The sequence below is a fragment of the Pseudophryne corroboree genome, chromosome 7 (assembly GCF_028390025.1).
Source record: "Pseudophryne corroboree isolate aPseCor3 chromosome 7, aPseCor3.hap2, whole genome shotgun sequence".
Taxonomy (NCBI): Eukaryota; Metazoa; Chordata; class Amphibia; order Anura; family Myobatrachidae; genus Pseudophryne; species Pseudophryne corroboree.
Window position 1 is genome coordinate 508,344,427 of NC_086450.1, and position 14,151 is coordinate 508,358,577.

A 14,151-nucleotide genomic window follows, 5' to 3' on the forward strand; every position below is an offset into this window, starting at 1 on the left:
GGATCTGACCCTAATTGAATATACCCCAAAGTCTTCACAGTTTTTATCTTATTGTAGTGAGGTGCTACCTGTAACTCTATACACGTGTATATTATCAAACAAAGAAAAGAAGAGAGTTAGGTACAGGGGCACATGAGACCCCAATACCGGTTGGGTCTCCCATAGCCAGAATTCTGAAATACGGAATATTCCGAAATACAGAATTTGTGAACGCGACTGAGATAGTGTCACTGTTGCTTTCTGGCGGCTCAGTGTACACAAACTTTGCATACAGTTCTTAAAAATATTGCATAAAATCACCTTCAGGCTATGTGTATAAGGTGCAGGGCCGTAACTACGTGTGTGCCAAGTGGGCTTGGCACACAGCGCAGTTGCCCTGAGGGCGCACGGCCAGCGGCATGTAATGAGTCAAATTGACTCATTACATGCCGCCTCTAAGTATCTGCGCCGTGCGCCGCGCTGTGAAGAGAGAAGACATCAGCGTCGCCGCCGGGCAGCGGAGAAGGAGGAGGGAGGGGGAGCAGGGAGCCGCAGAAGCGCTATGTTATTGGTAGTAAGCGCCGCTGCAGCATCCCCCTCTCCTTCCGTATTGGCTGCCAATGCAGCTCCCCCTCCCTCCTCCTTCTTCTCACCTCACTGCCTGCACCGAGGGAGCTGCACGAGGAGCCTGTCAGCGAGGAGAAGGTAAGTATATCCCCCCCCCCCCCCCTCTCTCTCTCTCTCTCTCTCTCTCGGACACCGCCTGCCGCAATGTGTAAAAAATGGGACTGGCTGCCGCAATGTGTAAAATGGGACTGGCTGCCGCAATGTGTAAAATGGGACTGGCTGCCGCAATGTGTAAAAAATGGGACTGGCTGCCGCAATGTGTAAAAAATGGGACTGGCTGCCGCAATGTGTAAAAAATGGGACTGGCTGCCGCAATGTGTAAAATGGGACTGGCTGCCGCAATGTGTAAAAAATGGGACTGGCTGCCGCAATGTGTAAAAAATGGGACTGGCTGCCGCAATGTGTAAAAATTGGGATTGGCTGCCGCAATGTGTAAAAATTGGGACTGGCTGCCGCAATGTGTAAAAAATGGGACTGGCTGCCGCAATGTGTAAAAAATGGGACTGGCTGCCGCAATGTGTAAAAAATGGGACTGGCTGCCGCAATGTGTAAAATGGGACTGGCTGCCGCTATGTGTAAAAAATGGGACTGGCTGCCGCAATGTGTAAAATGGGACTGGCTGCCGCAATGTGTAAAATGGGACTGGTTGCCGCAATGTGTAAAAAATGGGACTGGCTGCCGCAATGTGTAAAATGGGACTGGCTGCCGCAATGTGTAAAAAATGGGATTGGCTGCTGCAATGTGTAAAAAGGGGGACTGGCTGCTGTAATGTGTAAAAAGGGGGACTGGCTGCCGCAATGTGTAAAAAGGGTCTATCTGCCGCAATGTGTAAAAAGGGGGACTGGCTGCCGCAATGTGTAAAAAGGGTCTATCTGCCACAATGTGTAAAGAGGGGGCCTGGCTGCCGCAATGTGTAAGAAGGGGTCCTGGCTGCCGCAATGTGTAAAAAGGGAGACTGGCTGCCGCAATGTGTAAAAAGGGGGACTGGCTGCCGCAATGTGTAAAAAGGGGGACACTGTCTGCTGTAATGTATAAAAGGGGCTCTACCTGGTGTAGTGGCGCTACTGTGCAGCGTTATTTGAATAATGTAAACTACTGTGCACCGTAGTATGAATTGCTATTATTTTGTGGCCACGCCCCTTCCCCGTGAAGCCACGCCCCTAGAAATTTTTCATGGGGGGGGGGGGGCGCGCCACTGTCGTTTCTCGCACACAGCGCTAAAATGCCTAGTTACGGCACTGATAAGGTGCATATGATACATACATTAATTCTGTGTTTGGTCTTCCCATTGCCAGATCTCTCAGAATGGTATTCCAATATACAGGAAAACTGATATCCATGTATATATTATCATGGGTGTCGTGCCCTTCTATTGTCACGAACCCGGTAACTAAGCACTCTTACCTTCCAAGTGCCATCTCAGACTGTCCCTGTGCTCAAAGCCTGGATTCCAGCTGCGCTGTTTGCGTGCAGTGCGCTGCACGGCATCTCCACAGTCTCTCCTCAGTAATCATGGTGATGCTGACATGACAGCTACCTAGCATGCCCCTCCTGTCCTAGCGGATGGTGTGTCCTGCACTCCGCGGCCTATGCCGCCGCCATTACTATAAGTTTCCACATGCTGTTTACAAACAGACGTTTTCTTCCAGAGCCAAACATGGGTGCAGCCATGTTTGGGTTGGTCACATGACTTTCCACAGCCAATCCACTGCACACAGTATCCTATCCAATTGCCCAGCTAATTCCTGCTTCCCAGCAGGCAAGGGCGGATTGGGATCGAACACCAGCCTGGTAAATTTATAAAAGCAACCATAATGGGGGCGGGGTCTATTGAGGGGGAGGGGCCTGTCAAGAGGGCAGTTTCACTCCTCAGAGATCCTGATGCTGAGATAGATACAGTTGGGGCCTCCTTTGCTTCACGTTATGCTAATGTTTGCCTGTGACTTTATGCATATACTGCTACAATGCTCTTCCCTGATGTACATCTGTACGTCTGAATATACAAGGACTGATATGCCCACTTTCAGTATCTACTGACACTGCTGTCATGCCTTTAATCTACTTCTGGTTTTATTTATTTCTCTTATGTCCTAGGACCTAGAGGATGCTGGGGTCCATATTAGTAATATGGGGTATAGACGGGTCCACCAGGAGCCATTGGCACTTTAATAGTTTAACAGTGTGGGCTGGCTCCTCCCTCTATTCCCCTCCCACCAGACTCAGTTTAGAAAATGTGGCCGGAGGAGCCGGTCACAGCTAGGGGAGCTCTACAGAGCTTGCTTAGAAAAAAACAGGAGAATGGGGCCTTTATCCGGAGGTGTTCGAGGAAGTAACCGGTTGGTGGGGGGTTCCTCACATAGACATGATGGCCTCTCGCCTCAACAAGAAGCTTCGGAGGTACTGTTCCAGGTCGAGAGACCCGCAGGCAGTGGCGGTGAACGCACTGGTAACACTGTAGGTGTTCACGTCAGTGTATCTGTTCCCTCCACTTCCTCTGATTCCAAAAGTTCAACGTATAAAAAGAACAAAGGTTCTGGCAATCCTCATTGCTCCGGACTGGCCAAGAAGGGCTTGGTACGCGGATCTGCTGGATCTACTGCTGGAAGATCCAAGGTCCTTACCTCTTCAGGAGGATCTGCTACTGCAGGGTCCGTTCGCTTATCAAGACTTACCACGGCTATGTTTGATGGCATGGCGGTTGAGCGCCAGATCTTAGCTCGGAAGGGTATCCTGAGCGAGGTGTTTCCTACCCTGATACAGGCTAGGAAGGGGGTAACGTCTAAACATTATCATCGCATCTGGAAAAAATATGTGTCTTGGTGTGAGTCCGAGAAATTTCCTGCGGTGGAGTTTCAACTTGGTCGTTTTCTCCTTTTCCTGCAAGCAGGTGTGGATATGGGCCTGACATTGGGCTCCATCAAGGTCCAGATCTCAGCTTTGTCCATATTCTTCCAAAAACAATTGGCTGTCCTCCATGATGTTCAGACCTTTTTGAAAGGGGTTCTGCACATCCAGCCTCCCTTTGCGGTGCCAACAGCACCCTGGGATCTTGATGTGGTATGACAGTTCCTGAAATCAGATTGGTTTGAGCCTCTTCAGGAGGCTGAAATAAAGTTTCTCACATGGAAGGCTGTCACTTTGTTGGCCTTAGCTTCTGCTCGACGCGTGTCGGAATTGTGAGCTTTATCCTGTAAAAGTCCCTATCTGATCTTTAATGAAGACAGGGCGGAACTCAGTACTCGTCCGCAGTTCTTGGCTAAGGTTGTTTCAGCTTTTCATATCAATCAACCTATTGTGGTGCCAGTGGTTACTGACTCCTCAATTGCTTCAAACGCCTTGGACATGGTAAGGGCTTTGAAGATTTATGTGAAGAGGACGGCTCGTCATAGAAAATCTGACTCTCTGTTTGTCCTCTATGATCCCAAGAAAATTGGGTGTCCTGCTTCTAAGCAGTCGATTTCACGCTGGATCAGGTTCACCATCCAGCATGCATATTCTACAGCAGGACTGTCGTGTTCAAAATCTGTAAAGGCCCACTCTACTCGTAAGGTGGGTTCTTCCTGGGCGGCTGCCCGGGGTGTCTCGGCTGTACAGCTTTGCCGAGCTGCTACTTGGTCTGGATTGAACACGTTTGCTAAGTATTACAGGTTCGATACTTTAGCCTCTGATGACCTCAAGTTTGGTCAAGCAGTTCTGCAGGAGCCTCCGCACTCTCCCTCCCGTTTTGGGAGCTTTGGTACATCCCCATGGTACTAATATGGACCCCAGCATCCTCTAGGACGTAAGAGAAAATAGGATTTTAATTACCTACCGGTAAATCCTTTTCTCGTAGTCCGTAGAGGATGCTGGGCGCCCGCCCAGCGGTTCGTTTTCCTGCATTGATGTTCAGTACTGCCTGGTTCCTAGGTAAGTTCTGCGTTGTTTACTGTTTCAGTACTGTTTCAGCTGTTGCTGAGTTTTCCGGCATGTTGGCCAGATTTGCCTGTTGTGTGAGCTGGTATGAATCTCGCCACTATCTGTGTATTTCCTTCTCTCGAAGTATGTTGTCCCCTCGGGCACAGTTTCTAGACTGAGTCTGGTGGGAGGGGCATAGAGGGAGGAGCCAGCCCACACTGTTAAACTCTTAAAGTGTCAATGGCTCCTTGTGGACCCGACTATACCCCATTGTACTGATATGGACCCCAGCATCCTCTATGGACTACGAGAAAAGGATTTACCAGTAGCTAATTAAAATCTTATTTTTTCATTCTACAAACCCCTTTTTTTTTACCTTATATGTTTCAAAATACAGGGAGGGGGAGTACACACTACATACAGCACAGTACAGGGAGGGAGAGTACACACTACATACAGCACAGTACAGGGAGGGGGAGTACACACTACATACAGCACAGTACAGTAGCACACACTACATACAGCACAGTACAGGGAGGGGGAGTACACACTACATACAGCACAGTACAGTAGCACACACTACATACAGCACAGTACAGGGAGGGGGAGCACACACTACATACAGCACAGTACAGGGAGGGAGCACACACTACATACAGCACAGTACAGGGAGGGGGAGTACACACTACATACAGCACAGTACAGTAGCACACACTACATACAGCACAGTACAGGGAGGGGGAGTACACACTACATAGAGCACAGTACAGTAGCACACACTACATACAGCACAGTACAGGGAGGGGGAGCACACAATACAAACAGCACAGTACAGGGAAGGAGCACACACTACATACAGCACAGTACAGGGAGGGAGCACACACTACATACAGCACAGTAGTACAGGGAGGGATCACACACTACATACAGCACAGTACAGGGAGGGAGCACACACTACATACTGCACAGTACAGAGTGGGGGAGCACACACTACATACCGCACAGTACAGGGAGAGAGCACACACTAAATACAGCACAGTTCAGGGAAGGAGCACACACTACATACAGCACAGTACAGGGTGGGAGCTCACACTACATACAGCACAGTTCAGGGAAGGAGCACACACTACATACTAGAGATGAGCGGGTTCGGTTCCTCGGAATCCGAACCCGCCCGAACTTCATGTTTTTTTACACGGGTCCGAGTGACTCGGATCTTCCCGCCTTGCTCGGTTAACCCGAGCGCGCCCGAACGTCATCATCACGCTGTCGGATTCTCGCGAGGCTCGGATTCTATCGCGAGACTCGGATTCTATATAAGGAGCCGCGCGTCGCCGCCATTTTTCACACGTGCATTGAGATTCATAGGGAGAGGACGTGTCTGGCGTCCTCTCCGTTTATAGAGATTCGAGAAGAGAGTGAGACAGAGAGAGACACAGTAGTAATTTGGGGAGCATTAGGAGGAGTACTACTACTACTAGTACTTGCTGAAGTGATAGAGAGAGATAGTGTGACTGTATTATCTGACTTGTGGGGGAGACACTGACAGTGGGGAGCAGTTAGAGTCTGAGAGCAGGACTCAGGAGTACATATAACGTACAGTGCACACTTTTGCTGCCAGAGTGCCAGCCACACTGCCATTGTTTGTGACCACACTGACCACCAGTATAATATATATTGTGATTGTCTGCTTAGGACTCAGGAGTACTACTTGCAAGTTGCTGATAGTGTGACCAGTGACATGACCACCAGTTTAACAAATCACCACCAGTTTATGAGTTTAATATATATATATATATATATATATATATAATTGTATATAATATATATATAATATTGTATACCACCTAGCACCTACCCGTGTTTTTTTTTTTTTTCTTTCTTCTTTATACATACTACTATAGTAGCTTACTGTAGCAGTCTGCGGTGCTGCTGAGCTGACAGTGTCCAGCAGGTCCGTCATCAGTCATTACATAATAAATATATAATATATACCTGTCCGGCTGCAGTACTAGTGATATTATATATACATATATATTGATTTCATCTCATTATCATCCAGTCTATATTAGCAGCAGACACAGTACGTTAGTCCACGGCTGTAGCTAGTGCTACCTCTGTGTCGGCACTCGGCAGTCCATCCATAATTGTATACCACCTACCCGTGGTTGTTGTTTTTTTCTTTCTTCTTTATACATACTACTATAGTAGCTTACTGTAGCAGTCTGCGGTGCTGCTGAGCTGACAGTGTCCAGCAGGTCCGTCATCAGTCATTACATAATAAATATATAATATATACCTGTCCGGCTGCAGTACTAGTGATATTATATATACATATATATTGATTTCATCTCATTATCATCCAGTCTATATTAGCAGCAGACACAGTACGTTAGTCCACGGCTGTAGCTACCTCTGTGTCGGCACTCGGCAGTCCATCCATAATTGTATACCACCTACCCGTGGTTGTTGTTTTTTTCTTTCTTCTTTATACATACTACTATAGTAGCTTACTGTAGCAGTCTGCGGTGCTGCTGAGCTGACAGTGTCCAGCAGGTCCGTCATCAGTCATTACATAATAAATATATAATATATACCTGTCCGGCTGCAGTACTAGTGATATTATATATACATATATATTGATTTCATCTCATTATCATCCAGTCTATATTAGCAGCAGACACAGTACGTTAGTCCACGGCTGTAGCTACCTCTGTGTCGGCACTCGGCAGTCCATCCATAATTGTATACCACCTACCCGTGGTTGTTGTTTTTTTCTTTCTTCTTTATACATACTACTATAGTAGCTTACTGTAGCAGTCTGCGGTGCTGCTGAGCTGACAGTGTCCAGCAGGTCCGTCATCAGTCATTACATAATAAATATATAATATATACCTGTCCGGCTGCAGTACTAGTGATATTATATATACATATATATTGATTTCATCTCATTATCATCCAGTCTATATTAGCAGCAGACACAGTACGTTAGTCCACGGCTGTAGCTACCTCTGTGTCGGCACTCGGCAGTCCATCCATAATTGTATACCACCTACCCGTGGTTGTTGTTTTTTTCTTTATTCTTTATACATACTACTATAGTAGCTTACTGTAGCAGTCTGCGGTGCTGCTGAGCTGACAGTGTCCAGCAGGTCCGTCATCAGTCATTACATAATAAATATATAATATATACCTGTCCGGCTGCAGTACTAGTGATATTATATATACATATATATTGATTTCATCTCATTATCATCCAGTCTATATTAGCAGCAGACACAGTACGTTAGTCCACGGCTGTAGCTACCTCTGTGTCGGCACTCGGCAGTCCATCCATAATTGTATACCACCTACCCGTGGTTGTTGTTTTTTTCTTTCTTCTTTATACATACTACTATAGTAGCTTACTGTAGCAGTCTGCGGTGCTGCTGAGCTGACAGTGTCCAGCAGGTCCGTCATCAGTCATTACATAATAAATATATAATATATACCTGTCCGGCTGCAGTACTAGTGATATTATATATACATATATATTGATTTCATCTCATTATCATCCAGTCTATATTAGCAGCAGACACAGTACGTTAGTCCACGGCTGTAGCTAGTGCTACCTCTGTGTCGGCACTCGGCAGTCCATCCATAATTGTATACCACCTACCCGTGGTTGTTGTTTTTTTCTTTCTTCTTTATACATACTACTATAGTAGCTTACTGTAGCAGTCTGCGGTGCTGCTGAGCTGACAGTGTCCAGCAGGTCCGTCATCAGTCATTACATAATAAATATATAATATATACCTGTCCGGCTGCAGTACTAGTGATATTATATATACATATATATTGATTTCATCTCATTATCATCCAGTCTATATTAGCAGCAGACACAGTACGTTAGTCCACGGCTGTAGCTACCTCTGTGTCGGCACTCGGCAGTCCATCCATAATTGTATACCACCTACCCGTGGTTGTTGTTTTTTTCTTTCTTCTTTATACATACTACTATAGTAGCTTACTGTAGCAGTCTGCGGTGCTGCTGAGCTGACAGTGTCCAGCAGGTCCGTCATCAGTCATTACATAATAAATATATAATATATACCTGTCCGGCTGCAGTACTAGTGATATTATATATACATATATATTGATTTCATCTCATTATCATCCAGTCTATATTAGCAGCAGACACAGTACGTTAGTCCACGGCTGTAGCTACCTCTGTGTCGGCACTCGGCAGTCCATCCATAATTGTATACCACCTACCCGTGGTTGTTGTTTTTTTCTTTATTCTTTATACATACTACTATAGTAGCTTACTGTAGCAGTCTGCGGTGCTGCTGAGCTGACAGTGTCCAGCAGGTCCGTCATCAGTCATTACATAATAAATATATAATATATACCTGTCCGGCTGCAGTACTAGTGATATTATATATACATATATATTGATTTCATCTCATTATCATCCAGTCTATATTAGCAGCAGACACAGTACGTTAGTCCACGGCTGTAGCTACCTCTGTGTCGGCACTCGGCAGTCCATCCATAATTGTATACCACCTACCCGTGGTTGTTGTTTTTTTCTTTCTTCTTTATACATACTACTATAGTAGCTTACTGTAGCAGTCTGCGGTGCTGCTGAGCTGACAGTGTCCAGCAGGTCCGTCATCAGTCATTACATAATAAATATATAATATATACCTGTCCGGCTGCAGTACTAGTGATATTATATATACATATATATTGATTTCATCTCATTATCATCCAGTCTATATTAGCAGCAGACACAGTACGTTAGTCCACGGCTGTAGCTACCTCTGTGTCGGCACTCGGCAGTCCATCCATAATTGTATACCACCTACCCGTGGTTGTTGTTTTTTTCTTTCTTCTTTATACATACTACTATAGTAGCTTACTGTAGCAGTCTGCGGTGCTGCTGAGCTGACAGTGTCCAGCAGGTCCGTCATCAGTCATTACATAATAAATATATAATATATACCTGTCCGGCTGCAGTACTAGTGATATTATATATACATATATATTGATTTCATCTCATTATCATCCAGTCTATATTAGCAGCAGACACAGTACGTTAGTCCACGGCTGTAGCTACCTCTGTGTCGGCACTCGGCAGTCCATCCATAATTGTATACCACCTACCCGTGGTTGTTGTTTTTTTCTTTCTTCTTTATACATACTACTATAGTAGCTTACTGTAGCAGTCTGCGGTGCTGCTGAGCTGACAGTGTCCAGCAGGTCCGTCATCAGTCATTACATAATAAATATATAATATATACCTGTCCGGCTGCAGTACTAGTGATATTATATATACATATATATTGATTTCATCTCATTATCATCCAGTCTATATTAGCAGCAGACACAGTACGTTAGTCCACGGCTGTAGCTACCTCTGTGTCGGCACTCGGCAGTCCATCCATAATTGTATACCACCTACCCGTGGTTGTTGTTTTTTTCTTTATTCTTTATACATACTACTATAGTAGCTTACTGTAGCAGTCTGCGGTGCTGCTGAGCTGACAGTGTCCAGCAGGTCCGTCATCAGTCATTACATAATAAATATATAATATATACCTGTCCGGCTGCAGTACTAGTGATATTATATATACATATATATTGATTTCATCTCATTATCATCCAGTCTATATTAGCAGCAGACACAGTACGTTAGTCCACGGCTGTAGCTACCTCTGTGTCGGCACTCGGCAGTCCATCCATAATTGTATACCACCTACCCGTGGTTGTTGTTTTTTTCTTTCTTCTTTATACATACTACTATAGTAGCTTACTGTAGCAGTCTGCGGTGCTGCTGAGCTGACAGTGTCCAGCAGGTCCGTCATCAGTCATTACATAATAAATATATAATATATACCTGTCCGGCTGCAGTACTAGTGATATTATATATACATATATATTGATTTCATCTCATTTTCATCCAGTCTATATTAGCAGCAGACACAGTACGTTAGTCCATGGCTGTAGCTACCTCTGTGTCGGCATTCGGCAGTCCATCCATAATTGTATACCACCTACCCGTGGTTGTTGTTTTTTTCTTTCTTCTTTATACATACTACTATAGTAGCTTACTGTAGCAGTCTGCGGTGCTGCTGAGCTGACAGTGTCCAGCAGGTCCGTCATCAGTCATTACATAATAAATATATAATATATACCTGTCCGGCTGCAGTACTAGTGATATTATATATACATATATATTGATTTCATCTCATTATCATCCAGTCTATATTAGCAGCAGACACAGTACGGTAGTCCACGGCTGTAGCTACCTCTGTGTCGGCACTCGGCAGTCCATCCATAATTGTATACCACCTACCCGTGGTTGTTGTTTTTTTCTTTCTTCTTTATACATACTACTATAGTAGCTTACTGTAGCAGTCTGCGGTGCTGCTGAGCTGACAGTGTCCAGCAGGTCCGTCATCAGTCATTACATAATAAATATATAATATATACCTGTCCGGCTGCAGTACTAGTGATATTATATATACATATATATTGATTTCATCTCATTATCATCCAGTCTATATTAGCAGCAGACACAGTACGTTAGTCCACGGCTGTAGCTACCTCTGTGTCGGCACTCGGCAGTCCATCCATAATTGTATACCACCTACCCGTGGTTGTTGTTTTTTTCTTTCTTCTTTATACATACTACTATAGTAGCTTACTGTAGCAGTCTGCGGTGCTGCTGAGCTGACAGTGTCCAGCAGGTCCGTCATCAGTCATTACATAATAAATATATAATATATACCTGTCCGGCTGCAGTACTAGTGATATTATATATACATATATATTGATTTCATCTCATTATCATCCAGTCTATATTAGCAGCAGACACAGTACGTTAGTCCACGGCTGTAGCTACCTCTGTGTCGGCACTCGGCAGTCCATCCATAATTGTATACCACCTACCCGTGGTTGTTGTTTTTTTCTTTCTTCTTTATACATACTACTATAGTAGCTTACTGTAGCAGTCTGCGGTGCTGCTGAGCTGACAGTGTCCAGCAGGTCCGTCATCAGTCATTACATTATAAATATATAATATATACCTGTCCGGCTGCAGTACTAGTGATATTATATATACATATATATTGATTTCATCTCATTATCATCCAGTCTATATTAGCAGCAGACACAGTACGTTAGTCCACGGCTGTAGCTACCTCTGTGTCGGCACTCGGCAGTCCATCCATAATTGTATACCACCTACCCGTGGTTGTTGTTTTTTTCTTTCTTCTTTATACATACTACTATAGTAGCTTACTGTAGCAGTCTGCGGTGCTGCTGAGCTGACAGTGTCCAGCAGGTCCGTCATCAGTCATTACATAATAAATATATAATATATACCTGTCCGGCTGCAGTACTAGTGATATTATATATACATATATATTGATTTCATCTCATTATCATCCAGTCTATATTAGCAGCAGACACAGTACGGTAGTCCACGGCTGTAGCTACCTCTGTGTCGGCACTCGGCAGTCCATCCATAATTGTATACCACCTACCCGTGGTTGTTGTTTTTTTCTTTCTTCTTTATACATACTACTATAGTAGCTTACTGTAGCAGTCTGCGGTGCTGCTGAGCTGACAGTGTCCAGCAGGTCTGTCATCAGTCATTACATAATAAATATATAATATATACCTGTCCGGCTGCAGTACTAGTGATATTATATATACATATATATTGATTTCATCTCATTATCATCCAGTCTATATTAGCAGCAGACACAGTACGGTAGTCCACGGCTGTAGCTACCTCTGTGTCGGCACTCGGCAGTCCATCCATAAGTATACTAGTAGCCATCCATCTCCATTGTTTACCTGAGGTGCCTTTTAGTTGTCCCTATTAAAATATGGAGAACAAAAATGTTGAGGTTCCAAAATTAGGGAAAGATCAAGATCCACTTCCACCTCGTGCTGAAGCTGCTGCCACTAGTCATGGCCGAGATGATGAAATGCCAGCAACGTCGTCTGCCAAGGCCGATGCCCAATGTCATAGTACAGAGCATGTAAAATCCAAAACACCAAATATCAGTAAAAAAAGGACTCCAGAACCTAAAATAAAATTGTCGGAGGAGAAGCGTAAACTTGCCAATATGCCATTTACCACACGGAGTGGCAAGGAACGGCTGAGGCCCTGGCCTATGTTCATGGCTAGTGGTTCAGCTTCACATGAGGATGGAAGCACTCAGCCTCTCGCTAGAAAAATGAAAAGACTCAAGCTGGCAAAAGCACCGCAAAGAACTGTGCGTTCTTCGAAATCCCAAATCCACAAGGAGAGTCCAATTGTGTCGGTTGCGATGCCTGACCTTCCCAACACTGGACGTGAAGAGCATGCGCCTTCCACCATTTGCACGCCCCCTGCAAGTGCTGGAAGGAGCACCCGCAGTCCAGTTCCTGATAGTCAGATTGAAGATGTCAGTGTTGAAGTACACCAGGATGAGGAGGATATGGGTGTTGCTGGCGCTGGGGAGGAAATTGACCAGGAGGATTCTGATGGTGAGGTGGTTTGTTTAAGTCAGGCACCCGGGGAGACACCTGTTGTCCGTGGGAGGAATATGGCCATTGACATGCCTGGTGAAAATACCAAAAAAATCAGCTCTTCGGTGTGGAAGTATTTCAACAGAAATGCGGACAACAGGTGTCAAGCCGTGTGTTGCCTTTGTCAAGCTGTAATAAGTAGGGGTAAGGACGTTAACCACCTCGGAACATCCTCCCTTATACGTCACCTGCAGCGCATTCATAATAAGTCAGTGACAAGTTCAAAAACTTTGGGTGACAGCGGAAGCAGTCCACTGACCAGTAAATCCCTTCCTCTTGTAACCAAGCTCACGCAAACCACCCCACCAACTCCCTCAGTGTCAATTTCCTCCTTACCCAGGAATGCCAATAGTCCTGCAGGCCATGTCACTGGCAATTCTGACGAGTCCTCTCCTGCCTGGGATTCCTCCGATGCATCCTTGAGTGTAATGCCTACTGCTGCTGGCGCTGCTGTTGTTGCTGCTGGGAGTCGATCGTCATCCCAGAGGGGAAGTCGGAAGACCACTTGTACTACTTCCAGTAAGCAATTGACTGTCCAACAGTCCTTTGCGAGGAAGATGAAATATCACAGCAGTCATCCTGCTGCAAAGCGGATAACTGAGGCCTTGACAACTATGTTGGTGTTAGACGTGCGTCCGGTATCCGCCGTTAGTTCACAGGGAACTAGACAATTTATTGAGGCAGTGTGCCCCCGTTACCAAATACCATCTAGGTTCCACTTCTCTAGGCAGGCGATACCGAGAATGTACACGGACGTCAGAAAAAGACTCACCAGTGTCCTAAAAAATGCAGTTGTACCCAATGTCCACTTAACCACGGACATGTGGACAAGTGGAGCAGGGCAGGGTCAGGACTATATGACTGTGACAGCCCACTGGGTAGATGTATGGACTCCCGCCGCAAGAACAGCAGCGGCGGCACCAGTAGCAGCATCTCGCAAACGCCAACTCTTTCCTAGGCAGGCTACGCTTTGTATCACCGCTTTCCAGAATACGCACACAGCTGAAAACCTCTTACGGCAACTGAGGAAGATCATCGCGGAATGGCTTACCCCAATTGGACTCTCCTGTGGATTTGTGGCAT